Here is a 26,171-nt window from a genome sequence, read left to right as displayed (position 1 = left end):
AACCATCTAGTTGGGCAGTTTCTTTTTACAGCTGAGGAAGCTAAGATCCAAAGATGAACATTAGCAACATAGGCCGTCTGTGACTTCCCAGTTCTCCTTGTCAAAAAAATTTGATCTCACCCACAGCCTACCTAAACCCCTCCATCTCCAGTCTAAAGCCATACTCAGGATGTCATTCTTCATACCTGTGCCCTTCACATGCCTGAAGACTATGGTTCCCACCTGCTTTACTCTTTCCAGGCCTAGCCATGCTTTCCCTTGAAGGACAAGGAGAAAGGGCAAGAGCTGTCACAGATCAGATGGTTGACTTACCCGGCTGCCTCACTAAAGATCATCTGGCCCTACATGTCCCTGATGAGGGAAACTGAAATCTCAAGTGGTAACATGATCTGAATAGAATATCACAGCCATCAAAAAAACAAACAAACAAACAAAAAAAAAAACAGGTGGAAACCAGGCCTCCTCATTCCTGAACCCTTGATCCTTGGTCTTTGATCCTTGATCTTTCTACTCCAGGGTCCCTGCTCCACTGTCTGCCACAACCTCAGCTCCAGCCCGGTCTCCATTTTAGCCTAATAGCAATGAAACCAGAGCTCCTGGCTTCTATCCACAGTGGTTGATGAGGGAAGGAAAAGGGATTGGAGGGTACATGAACAGGCAGCACTGAGCCCCAACCCAAATCTCCGTCTCTCTGCTTAACACAAACCCAAGCCAGCAGAGGAAAGCCATAGTGAGGTCACTGCATTCCTGGTGGATAAAGACCATCTTTGTCCACTCCTGCCAGGCCTCTGGCTCCAGGCTGACTCAGGCTGGCAGGCTCCAGCTAAACATTCTCTCCCTGCTGAGAAATGAGCATTCTCAGAATCTCAGGACACACACAACCGTGGAAAAAGTAAGTGCATGCAGATACACAGAGACCTGCACACACGCGTGCACACACACGCACACACACATACACATCCCTCGCCAGTAGGAGCAAATACTGAAGAATAAACATACCTGACATAAAGCCCAACCTGTCTCCAGAAGAAAAAGATTCCAAAAGGGCTTGAATTCACCAGAATCAGTGTTCCAGGGTTTGCTAATCTCTAATCTCCTCAATTTCCTCCTGTGGAAAATGGGAATAACAATACCTAACCTTGGATGATTGTTGTGAGAATTGGAGAAAAATATAAAACCCCTGATTTAGCGTCTGCATCGATAAAGTGTAGTTTTTGCTATGCTAACCATTTACTGATCACTGTCAGCTCTCCTTTCTCCTTTCTTGGATTATTTTATTCTTATCCTGAGACATGGGCACATTTCACTCCAGAACACCACTGACCAACCCAATGAGATAGGATCCCATCCAGAGGCATGTGACCTAATATGGGCAGGGAGGGGCACGCTCTTCTCGACAAAGCTAGAAATGGGGTCAAGAGAGAAATTAAACTTCCCACGGGGCCAGGACCATAGCATGCAAACATAAATGCCCAGGGTTAGGGCAACCATGGTGTACAGTATTTACGGGGAGCATAAGAAGCAGGTCTGCAGGTCCAAGATGAGACTTAGGGGGGCAAGAAGAGAGATACAGAGGTGGAAGAGAGTGCCAGCAGCACCCAGCCCCTTCCTGGGACCCAGCTATATTCCTTTCTCTGGCTGCCAGAAGCAACCCCTCAGTCTAACATTTCCCTTGTTTCCTTAAGGAAACAAGGTTTCTGTTACTTGCAACCAGTTAGTCCTCATCAGAAAATGATAGATGATCATTATATGCACATAAAGATAGATTTTATCTTTGACTTCTCTTTCCTCAAAGCTCCTTAAGAATGTGGCATTAAAAGGATAGTGATGGGGTGACTGGGTGGCTCAGTCAGTTAAGCTCTGACCAGTTCAGGTCATGATCTCACAGTTTGTGAGTTTTCAGGCCATGCTGACAGCTCAGAGCCTGCTTCAGATTCTGTGTCTCCCTCTGTCTCTCTGCCCCTCCCCTGCTCATGCTCTCTATCTCTCTCTCTCTCAAAAATAAATTTAAAAAAACATTAAAAAAAAAGGATAGTGATACACATGACCCCGGAGTAATGGGCAAACCATTGCCTAGGCCACTGTCCTCAAATATGAGGAAGAAGGTTGGTTGGGAGTGAGATAGACACCTGTCTTCTTCTCCTCTCTATACCTAAGTCTTTTTTGGAACATACCTGACTCACTGGGAAGTACATAGTCCTTTAGGGTCTGTTATTTACCTTGGGCCTTTTTACAATAGCTTATTGTAAATAGCTTATTACAAACAGCCTTTTTGAGGCTCAGAAACATTAAAATAATATTATTGTGAACAGTTGTATGTAGAGTGCCAGACACAAAGTTGAGGACTCAGTGATCGGTGGCTACTACTATTAAGCACCTCCCTTGGTAACTAGCATCCACAGACCTTCCCAGGAGACCTCCCTGGATTTCTTTTAATACTTCCCACCCTTGGATATAGCAAAGAGGCTCTTGTTAAACAGAAGAGTATGGGACCTTTCTTTACCATGACTGGTGTATCACCCTTGTAGACTGAAAGTTTGGGAAGAGATTCTCCAACCTTCAGAGGCCCCTACTGGCTCTGCCTAAACCACCCTTGGCCAGCTCTCTCCTCCATCTTGGGGCAACCACATTTACTGGCAGTTGACATTTTACCAGGTACTCTAGGAAGATATAAAAACAAAAATAGGACACATGGTCCCTCCTACCTTCAAGAAGCTTATAATAGATGATATTTTTTGTAAAGCAACAGAAGCACATTTAATGCAGTGGAAATGAAATGTCTGGATGCCATGATGGTGCTGAGAAGAGGGGTGAGTGAATTAACCAAGGTTTGAAGACAAGGGATTCAAGAGCTGGAGATGATGCCAGGGCAAAAAACAGAAGTTCAGAACTTGTAAATTAGTTGTGCAAGAGAGAACACATTGAAGCAACAAGAAGCTTAGCACAGAGAGAAGGTGTGTAGGCTGGTGATACAGGTTTTCGAGTCACCTGAGTGTTAAAACCATGTGAAGAAATGAGCTTGTAGTATAGTGGTTTGCAAACTTGCCTGCATTTTGGAACCACCTGGAAGGTTTAAAAATATTGAAGCATGCCCGGTTCCCCTCCCAGAGAATCTGGTTTCATTGTTCCAGAGCACTGCCTGGGAATCAGGATCTTTAAAAGCTCCCCACATGATTCTAATATGCAGTCAAGTTTGGGAACCACTGCCCTACGGGGTGACAAGTGTGGGAAGCACTGCCCTAGGGTGACAAGTTTGGGAACCACTGCCCTACAGGGTGAGGCTAAGCAGGACTGGAGCAGGCAGCTGTTGTGCATTTTCTCTGTTGATGAGGATGAGCTGGGTATGAACAGTTGAGAGGTTTGGGGTCAAGGACGAAGGAGATACTCTCCTAAGTGACCCATCCTCACTCTTGCCTAGAGTCTGATTTCACTTCTATGAGTGACCTAAGCTCAGGCAGCCTTCCATCACCTCTGTCAGCATGTTGCTCAGACCCCCCAGGCTGACGCTCACCCAGTCAGTGCCTCAAGGAAAGTTTCCAGTGCCTGTGGCCTGATAGACCATTCATTGTGAGAAAAGGGAGGTCAAGCCCAGCTGAGTGGGCGGTACGAGCCTCTGCTGGCTCTCAACACAAAGAGAGTGTTGGTAACTGCACATTTCTGCAAAGTCCTGCTTGCACTTTTTCCTCATGGATGCTATTCCCACTGACCAGTATCTTGGCACATGGCAGGAGATGGGGGCGGGCAAGAAGCAGCAGCAATGAGAGTCATTTCAAGCCCAAGGGAGCTCTGCAAATCTGTCTAACTCATTCCAAAGTTTGATGAGCAAACACAGTGAGCTATAATCCTTGTACTTTGAGTCTACATTTAGACTTGAGTTAATCTGTACTCAGCACCAGCTATGTGTGAGGCACTCTGTGCTACAGTAAACTGAGGCCGGGGAGGTATAAAGAGCCCCCTGCACTGTGGAAGATACAGTTTGAAGAGGCTGATGGGTTCATGACTAGTCTGCATGTGCACACACACACTTAACTGCAAGCCCTGCACCCATTTTATGAGACATGGCGACATGGCCCGGTCACACTCTCTTGGACAGAGCTGACTGGATAAAGATTGAGCCCTGATCCAAACGGAGCCTATCAGAGGCTCTCCCTACACATTAGTAAGGAGAGCTCGCTTTCTCTGTGTGGCTGGACAGGTGACTTGGAACCGCACGTGGCCATGTTTCCTGCTGGAGGACCAAGAAACAGAGAAAGATGAACTCACAGAATAACCAGGCATAACCATCTCCCATCTGGCATCAGCACCCACCTGAGGCCCAGATACATCTGTGCCCTTGGGTTCTACAGAGATTTGTATAACCTTCCCTAAAATACTAATTTACCCTTTAAAAAGCTAAGCTGCCTTGAGTTTATTTCTGTTATTTGGAAATAATCATAATAAAAACTTACACTTATATATTATGTACTGTGTGTTACACACTGTTCTAAGTACTCTACATATAATAACTCACTTAATTTTCATAATGCCCTTCTGAGTTAGGTACTGGTATGATCTCCAGGTTTTGGATGAGGAAAGTGAGGCACAGAGAGACTGGGTTGCCTCAGATTATGCAGACCAAATTACATAAAATGGATTCATAGTCCTGATAGATTTACAACCCTCCTATGCAAACGTCAAGAGACAAGACACTCGGGTCAAAGTTAATATCAACACGAGACACTGGACAAAGTGAATGGCTAGCCACAGTTTAGAAAGAGCACCAGCAGCCAGAGTGGGCCAGACAAGCTTCCTGGATGGGCAGACTCACATGGAAAGCCCTTCCCCATGGTAGAACAACTGGTCATCTGAGTGGAGCTGGAAGCGAACCTGGCAGGGGCAAGAGCAGCGAAGAGCCTGTCCTGATTGGCCTGGCAACCATTAGCAGGTCCTGAGATGGATGCCACTGAGGATGTCAGGTGTGGTGGAGACCCAGAGGCTTAGAGCTGGGAGATGCTCTATGAGGTGGCATTCAGGGTTGTCCTTCTCTGCTGGAAGAGCCGATGGAGGCAGGCAGCCTGGTAGGAGGCTCTGCAGCCTCTCCAGTGAGAGGGCCCCCATGACGTGCCCGGACGTGGGGGCAGCAGGAATGGAACAGATCCCAATCCCTTGTTCAGTTTAATTTCCAGACATGCTCTGGTTTGCCTCAGAGCCTCCAAGACCATACTTTTGTTTCTTCCCTCTTTCTACCTAAAGCACCTGCAGTCCAAAGTAGGGTACTCTCTCCTTCGGTCAGCCAGTCATCTGGTCATGAGGATGGAACTGGAGCGTGGTACTGGACTGAGTTCCAGTTACAAAGGCAAGAGGGGGCAGGCCCCACTCCGGGCAAGCCAGCCTGCCTGCAGGTTCTGAACTACACCCGGATTGCATGGCCGTGTTCCCAGCCTGCTTCCAAAAAAATACTCAATCTGAGAAATACAGAAAGGAACAAAAACCCATGATACTTCAAAACCCCTCTCTGTGCTGTTTGCATAATGTGAACCTTCACGTGCTCAAGAGGCAAAAGATAGGGGGGAAAGAAAAGATCCATGACTGAGCCTAAAGCATTAAAGTAAAAAATGGATTTCAATAAAACATGATATAAAAACAAGAAATAACTGTAAATGGAATTGAAAGCAAATGACATAAAACTTCAGCACAAGGCTGCTCATTGCAATTCTGGAAACTTTCCTTCTCACAGCTGCACAGCCATCAGTATTCAGGGTACTTTTTCTTTCCATCTCTCTGAATTTATCACGTAAAGTGACGTATGATGGCTCTCAGGTTCCACACAGCTTCTGCAGAGGCCTCGGAACTTCAGGGGACTGAGGGTGGACACATGTCCAGTCTTCCCCAGGGAGAGCAAAGGGGAAGTCAGGACCAGCATTGAGGAAAGGACCCTTCATGCCTCTCCTGTCCTCAACCTTCTGTTCCATCGATAAAAGGCCCCTCCTCCCCGAGGGGCCTCTTTCCCGTATGCAAAAACAGAAACAATGGTCCCAGCCCAGAGAAGACCCTTGAGGAGAGAGGGGAGCTGAGGGGAAGTCCCAGGAGACATTAGCCCCACAGTCATTGTGTCATGAGGACAGGCAGGGAGCACATCTTTAAGTGGAAGAGGACCCGTAGGATCTCTGTAGATGCAATGTGGGCTTTCCCCAACCACGATGAACTGTGCAAAGGAATACAAAAACTGGAAGCCATGGGACTTGACACGATGTTCAGCTCCATAAATTTTCCTAGTATAATCTTCAAGTCCCGGTTGGACATGTTGATCGTTATCTGGAGCACTCTGTCCTTGTAGGTCTCAGAAATCAGCCAGTTGGTGGTCTTCACTTGTGGCAATGAGAATTGAAGGAGGCTGGAATCAGATGACTCTTATAATCTCTTCCCACCCCCAGAAACTGTGACCACAACTTGGAATTCATACTACATGTTGCCTCCTGAGCCCAATGATAGTAAGAAGATTGCTGTTTTGGGGGAGTCATACATGGATTACCTTCTATCATTCTTTTCCTAAATCCAGGAGGTGGGTGTTATCACCCCTATTTTACACAGCAGGGACAGGGGCTCAGATGGTTAGGTGAAACAGTCTGGTGAGGAGATATACTGGTCACAAGTGTGGACTAAGTTCATGAACCTGATTTCAAATCTCATTGCTGCTTCTAGGGGTAAGTGTTTTAGTGGGTGACTTGGCCCTTTGTAAGAAATAAGAAGACAGCACCATAGCCAGAGCCCTGGGCACATAATAAGCCCCTTGTGAATGGTAGCTGTCGGAACTGGTGGTTATGCTTGCAGTAAGAAACTTGCCCAGAATCATACAGTTACCAAGAGACAGAAGTGGAATTTGAGCTCAGTCGCTCAGTTTCCAAAATCTGTGCCCTTTCACTTGGGTGACATCCTTCTTCAGTGTGTATAGCCAGCCAGCAGTAAAAATAACCATTTGTTGGCCATCAACAAGTGCTAGCTATTGGGGTGGACCCTCTACACAGATGATTCCATTCAGCCTTCTCAGCATGTGGGGTAGAGGCCATTCTCTCTGTTTTATGGCCCTAGGGACTGGGATAGAGCCCCCAGACTGCCCACCTTCAGCCTGTGAGTGGCAAAGCCAGAATTTGATCCTTGAATTTTCTGACCTCAAACTGTATACCTCTGTACATCCTGGCTTCCTCTGCAGTCAATGCTCTAATATGTTCTGGAAATACTCAGAAGTGCAGTTATCAAGGATTTCCTCATGCACAGGCTGTTCCTGGATGGGGTGGAAGATGACTTGAGGGAGGGATTCTGGTGGCTTTGCCAGATTGGGATTGGCAGTTTTGTTTGAACATTCCCTATTTTAGAAGCCAGCTTTCTCCTTGGAGTCCCTCTGTTGTCTCAGCCCCTCCATCGACTTGTCACTCCTCCTGCAGGGACAGTGGAGACCTGCTTGTCCTTTAGAGCCCAGTTTCTGTGCTTAGATCAGTGACTGATTTCTCCCATCTCCCACCTTCGTCCATGCTCACCTGAGAATGAAGAGATAGATTATGAGTCTTAACAAGAGAGATTGCTCAACAAGGAGCCAGGCGATAAGTGTTGAGTAGTGCAGGAGAGGAGAGAAGTGGGACCTGGCCCACAGGAGAGCATCTCTGCATGCAGTTTGATATGACAGTACAAATCCAACTTTCAGTCACTCCACATAGGGGACCTGCTTGTCCCTTTGAGGAGCCACCTCTGTCAGTGATGCTTCTGCTTTGCTGAGAAGTGAGCCCTGCCCCCTCTGCTGATTTAGTGAAGACAGTGACATCCAGATGCTCAGCCCAGGAGGCCCAGAAGACCCCTGGGTTTGGACGAGGCTCAGCTCCTGCCAGTGCCACCGATGTGGGGGCTCAGTGCAGCCCGAGGGCTCAGAAATGAGAAATGCCTCCCTGGGTCAAAGGAAGCGCTTTTGACGTCTCAGCTTTCATCTCCCAGTGCTTCCCCAGCCAGAAGTGACAGGGAGGAATAAAATGCAATTTATTCACCAGCCCAGGAGGCTCATTTCCAAGCACAATAGCCATGCCAGGCAGCGGGCCTTCCCCAGAAGAGATGAAAGAGAAGAAAGGGAAACCAAAGAAGAAAGAAAAGCGTCTGAAGAGAATCAGGCCATTAGAAGAGGGCTCTACAGGATGACCTGCTGGGCTACAAAGAAAACCGAGGGCTCTGGTTGGTGCCCGAGACACCTCTGCCCAGGCCTGTCTGGAATATGAAAATGGCATCATTGGGGAGAATGGATGTGTGTGACATTAGAAATAAGGCAACAGGTAAGAAATAAGGCCAGGGATAGGAATAAGGTCACTGATGAGGCATAAGGCCATGGGCACCGCCTGGAAAGAATCAGGGCAGGCCCAGGGCAAGCCCTCACCCTACCTGAAGCAGTGAGAGAGCTGGGGACACAGGGATATGGACAATTTTCCAGAGAAGCCTTATGAGGTTGGGAGTTTCTTCTGGAGCCACTCTCCAGGTTACAGAGAGCAGTTACTTCCCCTCTCTGAGCCTCTGCTCCTTTGCAAAAAAGATCAAAGAGTACCTGCTTCCTCCTATTGGTTAAGGAAATAACACGTGTAGAAAACACCAAAGTGGCCCCTGGCATTCAAAAGACATTCAAGACATGTTTTAACTGTTCCCTCTTCCTAGAATACCCTATCTTATCTCATTCTCATTCTCTGGGCAAACTTGGAATTCATCCTTCCAGTCTCTGTTTTGGCTTCTATGTGTAGCCTTCCCTAATTTTTATAGACACTCAGGCATGACTTCAGTCATGTTATCACCACGTCTAGTAGAGCATCTATCACACCAAATAGGTGAACACTAGCTGCATTCATATCTTGGCCAAACACCGAATGCTAAAATCAGTCATCATAAGATGACCTTCCAGAATTCAGGAATAAATCTGAAATATTATGCCAAATGATTATTATTACAATTGCTTAATTAGAAATGTTAGTGGTTAAATTTTCGGAAGTTTGGTGTTAGAGTTGAGAACAATCAGCCCTATGATCCTGTTACAGGCCCTGAACTCTGGTGGATGGATGCTCATTTCCAACAGAGATCAGTAGACCAGGATATTTGGGTTGTGCTTTGGGTTTTTTTCTTTCATATACATATTTTTTATTATGCCTTGACATAAGACAGTTTATCATGGATGTTGTTGCACATGATTTTTGAGGTTTTTCTCTTCACAGAATCCTGAGATTGACATATTACTCTTAATTCAGCCTCTCAAATATGAAGAATTTGCAAATAGGAAAGACTCATGGTCTAAATGGCATTTACAAACGAAGCAGTAAATACAAACCCTAATGGTTATTTTGTTTAGTGTTATGAATGCTAATACTCCAAACAATTCTGCAAAAGATAGGAATTATGATATCATCTAATCTCTGTCTTCAGCTTATATTACTATTTAAATTTTTACAAATATTTCTATGTTCAAAAAGGATAAAAAATTCTTCCCGGAGTTATTGAGCCAAGACACTTTCTAGTTCCTTTTCATTTAACCCTTTGAAGGCTCTGAGTAATGTTTTTGCATATAAAAACGAACAACTTTCAAAATGATCGTGAATTTTTATGCCATTTCAGTCTTGCGGTGGTGAATATAGATTTAATTTTGAACTGATATTGATAGAATTTCAACATATCAAACACAGATTTTTTTTCCCACTTTGATCCTCATGTTTCATTACTTCTGTACCCATATTTCAAAGAGAATGTTTAAATACAGACAAACCTTAGTAGAGTGCTCTATATTATTGATATCACAATGGTGATTTTGTATGTTAGTAATCTATGGGATTAGTTACACAGAAGCCTAAGGATGTCAGAAATGAGTGGACATTGAACTCCCAGACTTCCAGAGGCCTCTCTCTGCCTGTATCAGACATGCAGGGCAGACTGTGGCCAGGGCCCAACCTTGTTGCCTCGGACTGCCCGACAGCATTGCAGGTGCCCCCCTGGCATTGTCTCTGTGGAGGGGGTATCCAGGGACACAGTGCTCTTCCATTCTCCTCATGTCCCCTGTCTCGGACCAAAGCTTCTTGCAAATGCTTGCATACGATCGTTGACCACTGCTCCTCCCCCGACCAGGTTGCAGTGACATTTATGATGTCATTATTAATGTCAAAGGTCTTTATGCTCCCTAATTGCCTGCTTTTTACTCTGTGCTTCCTCCCCCACTTCCTGGAACATACCTTGAATGACAGGAGAACTCAATTTGTAACATCCTGCCTGTATGTTCTGGTTTCACTGCAGCAGAACCACCGCCATCTCGTACCCCTTTGGTTAGCCAGTCAGTATCACTGCTGTTGCCAGGGACACGCAGTAACAGGCTGGGAGAACATCAAAACCAAGTACACCAGCACACGCTGCAGGTCATCAGCTGAGGGTGTTTGCGGTGTACTGATCAGCCAAGACCCACAGAAAGTTCTTGAGAAGTTTTCATTGGTTGAGAGCCTATGAGAACTCTTTCAGAATATAAAAGATCTATATATTTAACAGCTGAGTATTGGAATGCTACTATATACACTCATACACACACATCTCTAAGGGAGCATTAAACAAGCAATGCATGTCTGGTAATTATCTGTTTGCATATGTCTTTTGTCTCCAACAGACTGGAAACTTTGAGTTAAAGGGCCAAGCCTTTCTTTCTATGCCCAGCTTTTAAAGTAGAAGTGCTATATCACAGCAGCTTAATAAACATGAGATGAATGATTGAATGCACAAGTGAAGGAATTGTCAAAGGGAACCATAATTCCCCCTCTCCAGCCCCCTAGGCACCTGCTCTCAGTTCTTCCCTGGAGATCCAGCTGCCTGGTCAGTGGAACAGGAGAGCTAAAGACTGCAGGGACCCCAGGGTGGAAAGAGCAGGTGGGACAGAGGAGGAAAGGAATGGGATGCTGATCTTCTCTCACCCAACTCAGAAGGGGGGGAATATGGCAGCAGCTTGTTGCTGGCTGTTTCTGACTCTATTTCAAGTAGCTCAGCCTCAGTCTAGGACTCCCCTCAGCCCCTACATCTCCTTGCCGCTGGTTCATACTGAGCCCTGGGCTGGGCTGGGCTCTGAATCCCTGGGGACCGCACAAGGGGCAGGCACCACCATGAGCACTGCAGGTGCGAGAGGCCAGGAGGTACAGCCTCCTCTCAGCTCGTAGTGAATGGACACAGAGGTGTGAACCATGCTCTCCTCCAACCTCAGCTTCTGCCAGCTCTCTGTTCTCCATCTCTCACCAGACTCTCCTGCACTCTTCTATATTTAACTCTCTAAGGCTCATTAACTACAAAATCCTGAACTTTACCACCAGACCAATTCAGAGGAGTTAGTTTTCGGCTATAGTTATTCTTCCTTTTGAGGATTAATTTCCTTTAATACTTGCCCTATTAATCACTTTAACAATGAAATTAAGATGATTATTTTAATAAGGTAATGGGTGATAAAGAGTGGGAGATACACATTTATTACACAGGAGGCCAGAAGGTCTTGATAAAAGTCAGCCTTGTCAATAATATATTAGGTGGGGATGTGCTTCAGGAGGATCAGGCTGAGGACTGCTCTGTCTCCCTGTTTACAGACACCTGTTTCTGTCAGTGTTGCCGCGTTTTTGCTTTCAGGCCCCATAAAGTGGCATGCCAGTCACCGAGAGTGACGGGCTGTTATTTTTCCTCTGGAATTCCGGTGGCAGCTCTAGAGGCCACTGTTCAGGGATGCCAGCTCCAGGCCTTTGCCTCTGGAAAATCGCCTTCCTTCCCCACTGCCTTCATTCTCTTCTCTTCAATCTTTTCTTCCATTTCTCCAGCATCCACCTTCCCTGTCTTCCTGCACCTTTCCCTTCCGCTGTCCTCACCCCCATTTAGCCAGAAAGGACCACAGTATGAGTTTGTCTGTCATTGCATAACTCACCCTGTTTTGTTTTTAATCAATGTCAACATGCTTCTTTAAAGTCTCTGACATCTCCCGCTCATCCTTGCTTATTCTCTTCCTACCGACAAGGGAGATATTGTTCCCACTGAGTCATGGGGTCACTAGGCGCAGGGGGCAAGAGGCATGCTAGGTCATGGCTGGTAGAGCTGGCACAGAACCCAGGGATCCTGGCCTCCATCGCCTCTTGCCTCAGTCGTGAGTGACAGAAGCTAGGAGCATCTCTCACTTCCTTGTTTCACCCTGCCCTCCAATAGTCAGCCCTCTCATTGGCTGGGATTCATGCAAAAATTCTTGGGAAGAGGAAAGACCCATTCCTTTGGTTTAAAAAGCAGAAGGTGGATGGTGCACCTGGGTGGCTCAGTCAGTTAAGCGTCTGGCTCTTGATTTCGGCTCAGGTCATGATCTCATGGTTTGTGAGTTTGAACCCCACGTCGAGCTCTGCACTGACAGTGTGGAACCTGCTTGGAATTCTCTCTCCCCCTCTGTCTGCCCCTACCCCACTTGCACATGTACTCTCTCACTCGCTCAAAAACTTCAAAACAAAACAGAAGCAGATCCAACCATTCCACTCCTGGGCTTGTCCTCAAAAAGAATTGAAAGCAGGGAACCAAACAGATATTTGCACACCCTTGTTGATGGCTGTGCTGTTCACAACTGCCAAAAGGTGGGAACCACACAAGTGTCCATCAGCATGGATAAACAAAGTGTGGTATATGCATTCAATGGAGCATTATTCAGTCATAAAAAGGAATGAAATTGTGATACATGCTATAACATGGGTAAGCCTTGAAGACATTATGCAAAATGAAATAATTCAGACACAAAAAGACCAATGAATTGGCAAATTCATAAAGACAGAATGTAGAATAGAGAGTACTAGTGCTGGAAAGAGGGGAGAATGGGAATTACAGTATCATGACTGCAGAGTTTCTATTTGGGATGATGAAAAAGTTGTGGAAATGGATGGTTGCAGTGGTTGCACAGCATTATGAATGGACTTAATGCCACTGATTTAAATGTACATTTAAAAATTGTTAAAAGTAAAGTTTTATGTTGTTTATTTTGCTACAATTACAAAGTGGAAGAAAAAGCAGAAAAGGAAAGGAAATTAAAACTTGTTTTAAAAAGTAGTTTCTTTTTTATTATGGAGTATACCACAATTCAGGAAAGTATATAAAAGAGATGCTTGCATCTTGATTTATCACAAAGCAAACTTGACTGTAACAATTTGCAGGTCAAGATATAGAAGGTCCCCGGCCCCCTAGAATCCCTGAATCCCACCCCCCTCAATAACTTCTCCCTCTCATCCCCACTTCCAAAAGATAACCAGTATCTTGCCTTTTGTGGTAATCATTCCTTTGTTTTGTTTTAGGGTTTTATGGTCTACACATCCAACTGTAAGTATTATAGTTTATTTTTGCTTATTGTTTTTAACCTTATAGGAACAAAATCTCATGTGGTTTTGTGTTGTAGTGTCTTATACACTCAACATTTATTCGAGATTGAAACATGCATTTGTGTAAATCTGTAGTTTATTTTCGTTGCTCTACAATATTCCATTGTGTGGATATTATGTTATATATATGTATCTATGTATCTATCTATATATCGATAGATATCGATATATCGATATCTATCTATATATCGATATATCGATATGTAGATACCGATATATAGATATATCTGTGTTACTGTTGATGGGTATGTGGTTGGTGTCCACATCCGGGATATTGTGCCCTGGAACATGACTGCTCCTAAATGAGAAAGAGCTTGTAACTAGGTGGGGAGTTAGTAGGACATGGGCTTTTTGAATTTAGGAGAGGATGCCAAACTGTCTCCCAAAGTGGTTTTGGCAATTTACATGTCCACCAGTAATGAATGAGAGAATTATTTTTAGGGTGTTTGCTTATGGCCCAGGAACTATGGGGGGAAATAAAGGAAAATACCCATAAAGGGAATCAATGTAAGGTAGATACTGTCAGTATTGGGCTTACCCAGAGGCCCAGGGATCCTTCCTACCATTTACACGCATTCCTCCCCCTGCTCCTGTGACTTTCTGCTTTATTTTTGCCATCCCTGACTCTCCCTGAGGCAGGCCTTGTGGCTGCATACCCATAGATGTGGACAGCTGGCAGTGCGTGGCAGGTTAGTAGCCCCCACACACTACCTCCTGCCCTTTAGTCTTTGGCTGGGGGTACTTATTCTCAGCTTTCTTATCTCTGGTCCTGACAAACTTTGAGGCATCATTTACACCCAGAGATGCTCTCTAGGAACAGGCTAAAGTCACTGTCCAGGGACTCTGCCTGAATTCACACACTTGGTGGCTTTTCTGTCTTCCTTGTCCTGCTTCCCTCACCTCACTTTCTCCTGAGAGGCTTTCCTTAATAAATCACTTGAAAAATAACCCGTCTCAGGATCTGCTACTGAGGAACCCAGACTTATGAAAACCCAAGTGTGTTGTCTCTGACAAAATTTCCCTTCAGTGAGTCTCTCTTTCCTCCCGTCTATTACAAAAAAGTTCAGTTACTAATCCAAAGATTCAAAATTCCATTGTGGTATAAGATTAGGATGGTGGTGTCACCCCAGCCCAAATATGACCACTGAGAGAGACTAAATCCAACCAAGATTCCAACTTCTCAGAAAGGCCTCTCAAGCCCCCTCCCCTCCATCCCTGCGTACTCATGGAGGCCCCCAGACCTGGGTGTGTACAGGAGCACTTGCGGGTGGACTGGGGGATGAGAGGTGTTAAGCAGATCAGTATTGTAAGGAAACGATGGAAGCACACTCAGGGAAGCTGACGGGAGAAGAGTGAGAGTTTAACATGCTAGTGTGTGTGGCAGATGTGAGCTTTTACGCCATAAAGCCAGTCTGTGATGCTGGCTCCAGCTGTTGTGAGGACAATGAGCATTTTCTGGATCTTTTTCCATGGCCTGAATGCCATTTGCATAGCAACTATGCAAATTCTATGGAGAAAGCTCTTTCACACAGCCAGCATCTCATCCTCACAAAACTTCCAAGGTGGTGTGTCTGTGCCTTTCATCCTCATGAGAAAACTAAAATCGGAAAGGTTAAGAGACTTATCCAAGGTCGCAAAGCCAGTACATGGAAGAATTAAGTCTGAGATTTAAGCCTCATGATTTTAGGTCCCAGAGAAAAAGAGAAGAGGTGGGAAGAGGTACTCAGGAGAGCAAAAGTTAACATTTATTGAGAGTTTACTATATGATGGACCCTGTGCCTGTATGACCCCACTGAGGCCCCATAATATGGGTGCTGTTATCATATCTGCTTTAGAAACACTGGGCATAGAAAGGCTTAGTCATTTGACTACAGCCACCTGGCTGGCCAGTAGATGAGGAAGGATTCAAACCGAGCTAAATAAGCATGCCCACTGTGAACTAGGACCAGAGAAATTTACAAGACTTGTCTGGCGCCCAGAACACAAGATTTGGGAGAGTCCAGGGTTTGGGGCAAAACCAAACGGATACCATGGAGTAAATTTCACTGGCTTTGCAGACAGCAGTTTCAACCCAAAGCCAAAAGTGTTTACGTCAGACTCAGAAAATACCTCTTCCCCTCTCCCGACACACACACAAGTGTGGTGTCCTGGGAAACTGAGAGAAATACCCGTCTTGAGCCAGAAAAACATGTACTAGGGGGTGAGTGAAGAGTGGATGTGGCCTCCACTGGGAGTAGGGGAGGGTATAAAAGTTCCCTTTGTCCATTGGGCCTTCTCTGGTGCCACTCTGATGAGGGGATTGGAGCAGAGGCTCCCTACTTGGCCTTTGGGGTTGGGGGGTGGGACCACAGTTTCTCCTCTGGTGTTTGGCCAGAGTGGAGTAGTTATTTTCTAAAAGTTTTCTGTCTTGCTAGACTGTTCTTTTCCTGGTCCTTTGGACGAGGGAGCAGGTCTTTATTGGGGGTATTTTGCCAGTACTCATTGGCATTTCCAGCTTGCTCATGTCTTCAGACCCAAGCCTAGAATGGATGAGGCAAAGGAAGGCCTAGACAACTGGCTCCTGTGTTGTTCCTCAGGTCCCAAGGGCCCTATGTAGTCTGCCTTCTTCTCTCTGCCTTTCAGAGCCTTCTTAGGTTTGTTTTAAATACAGTGTGCAATTTTTGGTTGTCTTTGATGGACAGAATAGGGAAAAATATGTGTACTCCATCTTCCCAGAAGCAGAAGGCACTACTGTCTTTTAAGGCCACTGGTACTTATACCCACTTACAGAGCTAACCCATGCATAAGCCCCTCTCTGGCTTTTTCCTCCTCCTTAGTTGGTCTCATGAGATTCCTCCATAGGGCCACAGGCATGAGATGAAGAAGGAGCTCTGGTGTAAGTAGAGGGTGCCATGGGGGTTTGGGCCACTATTTAGGCGTCTTCCTCATGTCCCCGGCCCTGCTTGCCCCAGTCGTGGATGAACCAGTTCTGTCTTACAGTGGGTTGTTGCTGGGCCTGCCTGACCTGATGATAGACAAGCTCACAAAGGTGAATTCCAGCCACCTCACCCCTGATGTATGTCATGGTTGGGCATTCCATTTCTAAAGACCTCATACCACACGCCAGGAGGTATTTTTTCTAAAGGCATGTGCTGCAGAGGGCAGGGTCTTGCTTCAGAAGCACAGGGGCCTGAATTTTGATTCTCCCACTGAGACTTCCAGGAACCCCATGTGGCATCTTTCCCTATGCTGATGCCTCCTGCAAGTTTGCCTGACTGTGTGGTCTAAATGGTTAGGCTGCTTGCCCTGCAGCCCAGACCTGTGCCAGAGCCCTTTTCCTGCTATAGGCCTCACTTGAAGCTGGCAGCCTTTTGTGTCACCTGGTATATGGGCCAGAGCAGTGCCCCTAGGTTTGGAATATGCTGCTTCCAGAACCCAAAGATGCTCGCCAGGTGTTTTGCTTCCATTATTACCATAGAGTTTTAAGATTCGATCATCTGCCTTTTACTTTGAAGGAGTTATCCATGCACTGCGCGCCTAAAATTTTATGGATTTGGCAGGTCTTCCCAGGGTTTATTGCTCACTCTCCAGGGTCCGTGTGCTGTGCCAAGACCTCCAGGGATTCTTTGGGAAGGGCATGACCTTAGCCAAAGCAGTTCTGTGCTGCTGAGCAGACCCTAAAGTTGCTGACAGCACGGGGGTGATTGCTGGCCATGCCTGCCATACATGGGCCCTAGGTTTGCCTTACGGGGGATTGCAGGTGGCCGAGTGCTGTGTCTATCAACCATGTGTGACTGACTGGTCCTCAGGACAATAATCTCTCACTATGGCATATTTCCATTTAACTGGTGAGAAAATGGAGGCTTTCGAAGTTAATAAGCAATAGAGTCAGGCACTGTAGAAACCGCCCAGGACAATCTGTCTCCCATACGTGTTGGCTAAATCGTGGCTCATTATTATTATCATTTGCTAAATAATTAGATGGCATGATACTCAAATGTGACTGGCTATTCCAGCAGGAAGTCCTGGCTTTGCTCTTAGACAAGGCACTGTAGAATAAAACTGGATCATGGGTAATGGGGAGGTGCTAGCCTGGGGCTGGGAGGCTTGCTGGTACCAGTTGCAGAGCGCTGAGTTCCGCTGGATCAGGGGTCCCATCCCCCAAAGTGAAAGCATGGCCTGTGTCCTTCACTCAGTTCTTGATGTTCATTATCTTTCGAAGGATGAGTTAAGAATCTCTTAGCTCTGGCAGGTGGCAGCCCCAACTTTTAACCCCGGGACCTACAGGGGCTCCTCGCCTGGCCTGGTGCTCTGCCAGGGCCCTTTCCGAAAGTGAGTCTTCTCTGGATGAGGGAAGGTCCCGGTGCACACTCACTCTGCCTTTACGAGTGCCAGGCAGGGATCCAGCACCCAGCAAACCTCCAGACAGGGTGTGTTTGTCTCCAGTGGTGGGAGCCCAGCCATCTCTCCGCTCCTCCCACACACCCACTCCTACTTCCCCTGGCCCTGTGCCCATTCTTGCCCACTCCTCCTCTGTCTCGCACCCAGCGGCAATTCAGAGGCACAGGCTTTTTTTTCTTTTTTTTCTTTTTTTTTTTTCTTCATGAAGGAAACAGCCCCCTCCGTCTGCCGCCTCCCGGGTCGATAAGAGAGGGGACGCTCAGCCAGGCCTGGAGTCAGCCAAGGAGATGAGATGTGTCTCTCTGTAACAGCCGTCATGATGTAACTAGGCTAAGCCTGCCCGGACCTCCTCCCCATCAGGAGGGGCGATAGGCGGACGGCTCGTCTAGCAAGGACTGCTTTGCTGTCTGGGCCCTGACCTGGCATCCAAGCTGATTTCATTAGCAACAACAACTGCTTATATTTATTGAGAGCTTACTGTTGGTCAGGTATTAAGCAAAGCAGTTTATCAGCGCTGCTTCACATAATCTTCATAACAGTTCAGTGATGTATATACTACCATAGTGTCCATTTTATAGATATAGTCAAATTAATAATGTCAGAGACTTAGTGACGATTCTAAACTATCGCTATATCCCCACAACAACCCTATGAGGTTGATACTATAGTAATTTCCAATTCATGGATGAGGGGACTTGGGCATAAAGTTAGTAACTTGCCACATGGCAAGTATCTGGTCTGGAGTTCACCCTCTTTACCACCATGCCGTATTGCTCCTCACTTGTACCCAGTAGCTGAAATTCCTGGTAACTTGTCCAAGTCCGCACCCACCCACTGTCCAAGGGTCAGTGTTTGAACCCTGCTTAGTCTGACTCCACAGCCATTGCTATTACCAGCACACACATTACTACCTCTCCTTTGGATGAGAAATGCGAACTCACAGCCTAGAAATCAAGCCAAGCAGGCCTGAGAAGAAACATGTTACCGTTGGGTCTATCCCAGCACCTGCTGCCCTCCTCACCCCAGGCCCAGTGTGGAGAATAGAACCAAGCAGCCACACAAGCCAACCCAAGTTCACAAGTGCAGCGTTGAAAGGAAATGCCACTACAAGCAGAGGAGATTGGAATTAGCATCTAAAATCCCTCCCACGGCTGAGAAACCAACAGTCTGGAATCTTGTGGGAAGGAAGACTGAATTCTCATTCAGGCTCTAATAGGATTGGATAGTACACCTCTGCTGTTTGCCTCAGCCCTGCTTTATTGGTGCTGTTATCTGCACTCTCAGCAGACAGCACGCCTTTGAAGGCATGTCTGGTTCTGTTCACAGGCACCAAGATAAAGACAGTCTCCCTGCCCTCAGTGGCTGGATGTCACTGTCAGGAACTCTCGAATATAACTCCGGTTACTAAAATAAATGATTAGGGAGCTTTCTCTCTCCTACTCTGAGCGCTCCATTAAGCAAATGAAATAGAAGCATTCAGATACACTCCCTTTTTCTTTTCCCTCCTGTGATTAACTGCATAATAAAAATGATATTACGTGAGCATAAATCTCAAAGAAGCCCATCTAAGTGACAAGCCATGCCTAGGACAACAGCAGACAAAGGTCATATATTTTAGGTGACCTCAGTGTCCTGTCCAATCCGTCCCCTCTTCCTGTTCAGAGCTCCTGTGGGTCTTCTCAGCCACCCCTTCCCCATCCTACTCTATATTCTCAATCTCCATTCGAGGCATTGATGGCTCGTGTCTCAGGAAGAGCCACCTTACCTTCAGACACTGATCTCTTACTGGTTCCCAAGCCAGGCACTGGTTGTCACCCTGCAGGACATTTTAACAAGGCTCTGCCTGAGGCAGCCTTTGTTTAGAAATTACCTTGCGCTCTGATGGTGGAGGAAACATGGCTCAATTTGCCAGGATACCTGGGTATCAGATGTTTTCTTGTCTGCTTCGGGTCTTCTGACTCCTCCATCCTCTGACTACCGCCAAGCCCTCAGCTCTTGTTAGGGGTTCTCATCGCTTGGTTCTAGCCCCTGGCCTTGGCACATTCTTTCATTCTGGTCTTGCCATCCTGGGTCCTGGCTTCCTGCTTGCTTGGGTCAGTCTCTTATGTCTGAGTCTTTAGATCCTAACCCTACCTGGCATGAGCAAAGTGTGTTGAGAGGCACTGTCAGCTCCCAGCTCCCAGAATCCTTGGAGCAAAATGCTTCCAACAATAACTCCCTCTTTCTGTAAACATAAACCTCAGGCCCACTGCAGAGAATCCTCCCTACACTTTCTTCTTAGTTACTGAAGAAGAAGATGCACGCAGAAACACTTAAACACTTCAACTTACCCACACAGACTTACATACAGGATCATATATACACACATTCATGCACACCCAGAATTACATATATGGATTCACACATGAAAACACATCTGTAAACATAACTACATACGTAAATCCACAAAGATTGATGCAAAATGCACATAAACATGCACTTTCATACATACATACACATTAGTAATCAAAACCAAATGAGGATTTGCATCCTATCTTATTTATATGTGTAATTTCTGTGTCTAGAACAGAACCAGGAATAAAGTAAGTGTTCAATGAATCTGTTTTTAACAAATGAAAAAGAGACACATTGCTGACCTCCTGTGTAATCACGTGAGTAGCTAGAGAAACTCACCCAGTTCTCCAGAGCCTGAGGCAGAATCCCTGGGACCAGGAAATCAAGCTGCTGCCCCACAGAGAACACGAAACTCCAGGTGGGATGGCAGGAAAGTGTCCTGACTGGCTTTTTCCCTGACCCTGTTGAGGTCCTGGTCTGGGTGGAGCCCAGTGTTCCTCCACACCTTGGCTGGCAGAGGAGTGTCTGCCCATGAAGGCCCCACCACTGCTGGCATCCCTGCTCCTTCACCCTCTGCAGCACCCATCCCCAAATGCTCATACTGCAGGGAGTCCTGTTCTGATATTTGCCCAGAGCATTTCCTGTTTTTCTTTATTTCTCCAACTCTGTGACAGATTTCTCTGGAGCCATGTCATGCTCACCAGGCTACCCTCCGCCTCTCTGCAATATGTCGTCTGCACGGAGCTGGGGGGGCTTCCTCCCCACCAAGACATGCTGCCTCCCAGCCTCGCTAGTCACCAGGCTGTGAGTCACCAGAGAGAGAAGAAACCTCCACTGCCTCCTCCCTCTCCTCACACTTGAGCACACGCCTCCTCATGCTCCTAGCATTGTGCCCTCCGCTCACTCTGGAGGTACACGACCAACTGATGTCGGTCATGTGTCAGCTTAGGCCGGGTGGCTCATGCCACCTCGTTTAACCTCACAGAAGTCCTCTGTGACAAGAATTTTAGTCCCCATTTTACAGATGCCAAAACCAGGCTTTGGAAAGCCCAAGTTCATGTGGCTAATAAGAGTCAACATTCTAACATACATCTGTCTGGCTCCTTGCATTCTGTCAGGCTGAACCATGGTTTCTCCTAGGGAGTGGTGTTTGGATCTGCCTAAATTATTAGCCATGAAACACAGGCACTAATTCAGCATGAGGCCAAGTTGAGCCTCAGTTTCTTCATTAGGGAGGCTGGGCTCTTAGGTTCCTGACTGCCCTCCCAGGCCTGTTATAAGCAGGGCCGGCTTATTCATTTGTGTGGTTTGTAGCCTGCACAAAGGGTCCCAGGCAGTGGATGAGGAACTGCAGTCCAGACTGCTCTGGCCAGACTCTGCGTTGGCCCCGAGGGGGTGTCTCATTCTAAGGCAGACAGAAGGTCAGTAGAGGCTGGGATGTTCCAGTTTTTAGAAACAAGGAGAGTTAAAATGCCTTGAAAAGCTTGCAGGGAGAAAAGTCTGACTGCATGCAGTCAAAGCTGCCTGAGGCTCCAAGCAGCCAGCAGAGGCCCCAGTGTTTCTAGTTGGGCTCCTGCTCCTAGCCAGGTGCACCTGATCTGAATGCAAGAAACTGCAGGAAAAACAGGAGTCATCAGGGGCTGGCTCATTGCTGTGTTGCATATTGAATGACGGACTTAGGGATGGGGACAAGGAAGGAAGGTGTTGGCTAACATGTTATTTGGAAGACTGCATTTCAATAATTGTTTTTTTTAATGTTTATTTATTTATTTTGAGAGAGAGAGAGAGAAGGAGGGAGGAAGGGATGGGAAGGGGCAGAGAGAGAGAGGAAGAGAAATAATCCTATGCAGGCTCCACACTCAGCACAAAGCCCCAACACAGGGCTTGATCTCATGACCATGAGATTATGACCTGAGCTGAAATCAAGAGTCAGACACTTAACTGACTGAGCTACCCAGGTGCCCCTCAATAATTGTTTTAATAAGCCATTTATTATTAAGAATCTGACCTGCCAGCTAGGGGGGTCAGAAGTGTGATGTTCAGCCATAAATACCTTTCTGAGCCAACCCAGGGAGCAGAACTGTGGTGGAGGTGACAGATAGGCAGCAGTCTGAAGTGAACTCGGTTTTCTGGGTACAGTGGACTCACCTGCATCTTTCTTCAGTTTCATCATCATATCCATCACCACTCACTTCCTATGGTCCAGCCATGTTGGCTTTTCAGGTCCTCTGTCTCCCCTTCCACCTACTCTGGCTGACTCTTACTTAGCCTTTATTATCTTTAACCCCTAAATTAATGCAAGCACCCCACCCCATTATACATGTGCAGGAAACCTGTACTTTTTCACTGCATGACCAGGGTCAAAAATGTCTTAGCAGCTGACAGCACTATGCCTCTTAGGTGGCAAGTCCTCTGCTTAGGGAAACACTTAATGATGAGCTTCAGGCAAAAGGTGAGGACCTCTGGGCATTGACAGGAGCCTATGCAACAGAAAGGAGCAAAACTGTTCGGTGAGAGATGAGAAAAAATTGTATTTCTCTAAGAGTAGAAGAGAATATGGGGAGGAGTCAGCCAGATGCTATGAGGCTGGGGCTGACTTTGAGTAGGATATGGGGTAGGGTGGTAAGTGACAGTTGCCAGGGCTGGAGGACATGTTACAAAAGGGGATGCTTGATATAGGATATGAACCTGTTTGGAATGCTATGATTTAAACCCCTAGTCTGATACCTCCTTCCCATAAAAGTCTATAGGTAAGTCTAAAAACCCACAAGTTACTTTGTATAATTTTCTTTTTTTGTTCAGTTTTATTGGGGTATAAGAGACAAACTGGTAAGATCTTTAAAGTGTACAACATAACGATTTGATATACATAAACCTTATGAAAAGATTTCCCCCATTGAGTTAATTAACACATCCATTATCTCACATATTTACCTTTTGGGGGGCAAGGGTAAGAATGTTTAAATTCTACTTTCTTATAAAATTTCAGTTATGCAATACAGTGTTACCATCTGTAGCCACTATGTTATACACCAGATCCTCAGAATTTATTCATCTTTAAAAAAAATTTTTTTTCAACGTTTATTTATTTTTGAGAGAGTGAGTGCAAGTGGGGAAGGGGCAGAGAGAGATGGAGACACAGAATCCAAGGCAGGCTCCAGGCTCCGAGCTGTCAGCACAGAGCCTGACGTGGAGCTCAAAATCACAAACCATGAGATCATGACCTGAGCTGAAGTTGGATGCCTAACAGACTGACCCACCCAGGCGCCCCAGAACTTATTCATCTTAGAACTGAAAGTTTGTATCCTTTTATCAACCATTCCCTGTTTCTTCTACTTCCCAATCCTCAAAACCATTCTCCTACTCTGTTTTTATGAGTTCAACTTTTTTTTTTTTTTTTTTTAGATTCCACATATAGTAATACCATACACTATTTGTCTTTCCCTGTCTGGTTTATTTCATTATCATGATATCCTCCAGGTTCATGCATATTGTCACAAAGCACTGGATTATCTTCCTTTTAAAGGCTGAATAATATTCCATTGCATATGTTTACCACATCCTCATTACCCACTCATCTACCAACTGACCCAGGTTGTTTCTGATCTTGGCTTTCGTGAATAATGCTGCAGTGAATATGGGAGTAAAGATAGCTCTTTGAGATCTTGTTTTCATTTCCTTTGTCTGTATACCCAGAAGTGGGATTGCTGGATAATATGTGATAGTACTATTTTTAATTTTTTGAGGATCCTCCATACTGTTTTCCATAGTGGCTGCACCCGGGTTCTCTTTTCTCCGTATTCTTGATAACGTTTGTTATCTCTTATGTTTTTGATTGTAATAGCCATCTTAACAGGTATGAGGTGATATCTCATGGTGGTTTTGGTTTGCATTTCCCTGACAATTAGTAATTTCTAGCACCGTTTCTTGTCCTTTTTGGGCATTTATGTCTTCTTTAGAAAAATATCTTTTCAGATCTTTTTCCCCATTTTAAAATCGGGTTGTGTTTTTACTACTGGCTTGCATGAGTTCTTTATATCTTTTGGATATTAACTCCTCATCATATATACGATATTTTCTTCCATTCCACAGGTTGCCTTTAATTTTGTCAATGGTTTCCTTTGCTGAGTAGAAGCTTTTTAGTTTGATGTAGTCCCACTTGTTTATTTTTGCTTCCATTTCCTTTCCTTTGGTGTCAAATGTACAGAAATGTTGTTCAGACTGATGTTGAAAAGCTTGTCCCCTATGTTTTCTCTGAGGAGTTTTATGGTTTCAGGTCTTTATGTTCAAGTCTTTAATCCATTTTGAGTTGATTTTTTTTTATTAGTTTCAAGCTTTTATTTAAATTCCAGTTGGTTAACACCGTGTAATACTAGTTTCAGATGTAGAATTGGTAATTCACCACTAATGTACTATACCCAGTGCTCATCACAACACATTGTTAGTTGATTTTTGTGGATGATAAGATAGGGAGGTGGTTTCCTTCTTTTTCAGAAACTGTTTTCCCAATGTCATTTATTGAAAGATGATCCTTTCCCTGTTATTTTTGGCTCATTTGTCAAAAATCAATTGACCATAGACAAATAGGTTAATTTCTAGGCTCTCTATTCTTTCTCACTGATCTATGTATTTGTTTTTTATTCCAATAATATACTGTTTTGGTACTTATAGCTTTGTATTATAATTGTAAATCAGGAAATATGGTGCCTCCAACTTTGTTCTTTCTCAGAATTGCTTTCACTATTCAGAATCTTTGCAGTCTCATACAAATTGTAGGATTTTTTTTTTTCTATTTCTGTGAAAAGTGCCTTTGGGATCTTTATAGGGATTACACTGAATCTGTAGATTGCTTTGGAGGTAGTATGGACATTTTAACAATATTAACTCTTTCATTTCATGAGCATGGAATGTATCTGTCACTTCATTTGTGCCTTCTTCAATTTCTTTCACCAGTGCCTAATAGTTTCATTTTATGGGCCTTTCACCTCCTTGGTAAATTCATTCCTCAGTATTTTATTTCTTTTGATGCAGTTGTAAATGGATTATTTTTAAAATTTCTCCTTCTGATCATTCAACATTAGTATATAGAAATGCAACAGATTTTTATGTTTTGATTTTGTATCCTACAACTTTACTGGATTCATTTATTCTAGCAGCGTTTTTTTTTTTTTTTTTTCCTCTGGGGGAGTCTTTAGGGTTTTCTATATATACTATCATGTTATCTACAAATAGCGAAAGTTTTACTTCTTCCTTACCAATGTGGATGTCTTTCTTTCTTTTTCTTACTGTTCTGGCTAGCACTTCCAATAATATGTTGAATAAAAGTGGGAGAGTAGGCATACTTGTTTTGTTCCTGATCCTAATGGAAAAGCCTTCAGATTTTTGCTGATGAGTATGATGTTAGCCCTGGGCTTGTCATTTATGACCATTGTTATGTTGAAGTACATTTCCTCTATGCCCAGTTGCTTACAGTGTCTATCATAAAAGGGTGTTCAATTTTGTCAAATGCTTTTTCCATATCTATTGAAACGACCATATGATTTTTATCCTTCATCTTGTTAATGTGGTGTATCACATTGATTGATTTGTGAATGTTGGACCATCCTTGCATCCCTGGAATAAATCCCTCTTGATCATGGTGTCCAATTCTTTCAATGTATTGTTGAATTTGTTTTGCTAATATTTTGTTGAGAATTTTTACATCTATGTTCATTAGGGATTTTAGCCTGTAATTTTCATAAAGAAAATTGTAATGTCCCTTATCTGGCTTTGGTATAAAAGTAATGCTGGTCTCATAAAATGATTGGCAAAATATTCTTTTCTTCAGTTTGACAAGGATCGACATTAGTTCCTCTTTAAATGTTGGGTTGAATTCACTGGTAAAGCCATCTGGTCCTGGCCTTTTTTGTTTGGAGGTTTTTTGATTGATTCAATCTCTTTACTAGTAATTGATCTGTTGAGAGTTTTTATTTCTTTATGATTTAGTTTCCGTATGTTGATCCTTCTAGGAATTTGTCCTTTTCTTTTAGCTTGTCCAATTTGTGGTCCCAATAG

General features: G+C 44.9%; 1 long non-coding RNA gene across 1 annotated transcript in view; it reads left to right on the top strand.

Annotated features, from left to right (window-relative positions):
- LOC113593138 (uncharacterized) overlaps window positions 1-26,171 on the top strand; it is a 284,583-nt gene that overhangs the window by 127,297 nt on the left and 131,115 nt on the right. The window contains exon 3 of the long non-coding RNA XR_003413187.2: window positions 13,320-13,344. This is a non-coding gene — a long non-coding RNA (uncharacterized LOC113593138). The remainder of the gene's footprint in view (window positions 1-13,319; window positions 13,345-26,171) is intronic.

The sequence above is a fragment of the Acinonyx jubatus genome, chromosome D1, assembly GCF_027475565.1.
Source record: "Acinonyx jubatus isolate Ajub_Pintada_27869175 chromosome D1, VMU_Ajub_asm_v1.0, whole genome shotgun sequence".
In the NCBI taxonomy this organism is placed as follows: Eukaryota; Metazoa; Chordata; class Mammalia; order Carnivora; family Felidae; genus Acinonyx; species Acinonyx jubatus.
Note: the sequence above shows the minus strand (reverse complement) of the source record. Positions and strands in the feature narration are given on the sequence as shown.